Raw genomic sequence first — 3,311 nt, 5'->3', positions numbered from 1 at the left:
CAACTGAATAAACTGACTCTGAAGCAGGAGAAGCAACAGTGTGGGTGAGAACGTGGTTCAAAGACTAACGTAGCAACTGGTGAGATTTTCATAGGGAAAAAAAAAATTAGAGCCTTGCCAGTTTTCTAAATGGCTTTTTTGGGCACATTGCCACCTCCTGCCACTCCCCCCTTCTCTCCCTTGGAGGATATCAAAATACAGGCAGCTTGTTCTTTCTAAGGCTAAATTCCACAAACTACAGTTTCGATCCCAACAAAGTAATCACTGTCATGGTACCAGGGCCTCACCTGCAGAGCCTGGCCAGTCTAGGGACTGGCATCAAGTTTCTCTTTCACAATTATTACTTCCTTTGTCATGCTGGGCATTCTCTGTACACACACTCTTTGAAAAACCAAACAAAAGGGCGTCCATAAATAAAAAGTGAGTGCTTACGTTCAAACCCTCCCTGTCAAGTCCTAAAGAGGAGAAACCATGTGTAAGGAGAAAAGGCATGGAGCAGGGAACTTAAAATGCAGTGTGGCTTATTGTCCCCACAGAAACAACTCAGGGCAAAGTTTGCCAAAGTACTTCAGAGGTTTAAGAAATAATCCTATTTTCAAAGGTCAGTTAGGAAACAATGGATCTGTCCATCCACTTGCAATGAAACCTGTGCCTTGGAGGTCAGTGGGAGTACACAGAGAAAGTGGAGTTAAAAAGCTCTATGAGCTCTATGAGATCTGGGTGTAGCTTTTCCCTTTTCACCAAGGTCTGGCTTACTGTTACAGAAGACCATTTCTATCTTCCATTCCTTTTAATTGCTGCAGTAATGTGTATACACCTTCACTGTCCAAATTGTCTCCAACTAAACCTCACCTTCAAAGCTTCTTTCCCAAAAAACATTACAGATTTCTGCCTTTTGTTTGCATTTCTCCAATTCTTTCTGAGCCCTACCAGCACACGGAGCCCTCAGCTGTGAGCTAACCAGGCAATGTGGTCCCTGTCCTTCAATAATTTCAGGCTCTTCTGTGCAATATCCAGACTGGTACCTGCAAGTTTCACAGACTCCTCAGCTGAGGAAATTTAGCTACTAATACCCAGAAGCCAGAGGTTTATGAGTGATTAAGTGTTGGCACACACAAGCTGGAACATAATTACCAAAATGTCGGCCTGTGGTAGGGCAGAAAGGGGATTGGGATTTGAGGAACTCCTTGGTGCCCAAGGTGTTGTAGTCTAGGAGGTTGAGAACAGAATCCTTTGAGGACTTGGTGGGAGCACTGAAACTCATGGTTCAATTTGTGCCCTCTGCAGAAAGGAAATGGGGTGGGAGAGCTTAACAGTAGGTAAAAATGAGAGCTTGTTACATGTGAAAGATTTTTTTTTTAGAAAATATCCTGCAAGGGGGTCAGTCTTGGCACCATCTTAAGGGATATAATGCCACCAACTGAGTAGCCACCAATGCAGCCTGGAGCTCCCAAGCTTTTCCCAGGGGATCTACAGTTATTTATTTATCCAAGCTTGACCCTACTTAACATGTGAGAAGATCAGAGCCCCACCAACTGGGATGGCTCTAGGCTATTTGCCAATAATTATCTGTATTTATTGATGACTTTATGAAAATTACCCGTTTTGTGGGCACTTGGTACCTGAGTAGAGAAACAGCCATGCCCAATTTTGATTTTATTGCAGGGGAAAACCCTATAACAACTGTTTTGAAAAGTATCCTGACCATCACCACGCATGATTGCTGCCATGGACTCAGACACTCAATGAGGATTCAACAGGAGCAGCAGAATGAGGAGATGAGAATTAGAAAATCCCAAGGTAATAGTTAAGAACAGTTTTTGTGTAAAAACCCAAGACTGATGCTCCCCTAGTAAGAGCATGCTGTAGCATAGTCCTGAAGTAAGAGCCCATGCCATTAGTCCAGCCATGGAACAAGGGCTCACTCAGCTATGAAACATCCCATTTCTTCAGTTTCAGGCCTTGTACAAGCTAACACCTTCAAACCCCAGAAATAATAAAAAACTACATGTTGTTCCTTCCCCCCTGTGGTGTGCATACCTAGGTATGCAAGCCATTCACAAAGAAAGATCAATTCAGTACTTCAAAATCCTCGTGAGAGAGAGGGATTCATCCCGTCTCAGAAAGAGAAAGCTAAGCCACTGACACTGCAGCTTTCAACTGGGCCTTTCCACTTCAGGCAGCTAACATTTCACAACTCTTTTCTTTTTTCTTTTAACGTTTGGTATCTCGTGGTTCTTTATATGCTGAAAGCACTGCTCCTATTCATTTCAGGTGGGAGTATTTGGCACCTTTGCCAACCTGACCCCAGGTGCCTTGAATCAGGAATTCACAAACAAAGAGCACACAGTTAGTAACTGCACAAAGGAATAAAAGAGATAGGATCCTATTTATTTTTCAGTGATAAAAACAGGATACTTTGACCAGAAAACTATCCTTGTTTTTCTGTTGTGATACCTTGTGTTAATCAATTTACATCTCTTGCAGAGTATAAGATGTTGGTCCTATAGATGCTAGCCTTTTCCACTGTAAAGTTTTTTCCCAAGGTAGTTTCTCTCATGCAGTGAATTAGACAGGTGATTGTGTTATTAAAAGCTAAAAGCAGTGTAATGATTTGTATTCATAAGGGAAGCAAATGGAGGTTGTATGTAAATACAATAATACTGGTATTTCCTGTATGATATACCATCATATGTGGCTTTTCATCACATATATTTTTCATTTAGCTCTTCTACTGGGAAAAAAAAAAAAAAGAGATAAAAAAAGAAGCCTAAGATAGTGAATCACATGGAGTTTAAGATTGTTTAAAGCAATTTTGAACCTTCACACTGTAGACCAGAACACTGATGCCAGTGGCACAGCCAGCAATGTGATGCCCACTTTCCTAATAGTTCCACTTGTTGAAAACAATGCAGGACTCCTAAATTTTGGCTGTGCCATTGTCTTCCTTACACTATCTCTTCTGTAGGACTTTCCTGCTCCTTTTTGACTGCTGTCTTTGTCTGCCTTAGCTCACCTAGCTGTCTCTTGGTGCTTTTCTCTTTCCCTTTCACGTCCTGCAGCTCTTCCCTGCCTTTTATTTCATTTTCTCCCCCTGAAAGGCTGAGCTGAGGGGCACAGCAGAGCTTTGAAGGCCCTTCCCTAAGAGCTTGTGGGGTGCCCAGGTGGGGATAGGTGAGAAACACGGGGAGTTTGCTCTCAGGCCATGGGCATGGCCACGGGGCAGCTCAGGCAGACAGGAGGAGGAAGAACAGGGAAAGGATTAGAGTGTTTAAGTGGCAGCTGAATCTTGGGAAAATATAAAAGTTAAT

The sequence above is a fragment of the Haemorhous mexicanus genome, chromosome 5 (genome assembly GCF_027477595.1).
Source record: "Haemorhous mexicanus isolate bHaeMex1 chromosome 5, bHaeMex1.pri, whole genome shotgun sequence".
Classification (NCBI taxonomy): domain Eukaryota; kingdom Metazoa; phylum Chordata; class Aves; order Passeriformes; family Fringillidae; genus Haemorhous; species Haemorhous mexicanus.
This window is presented reverse-complemented; position numbering follows the sequence as displayed.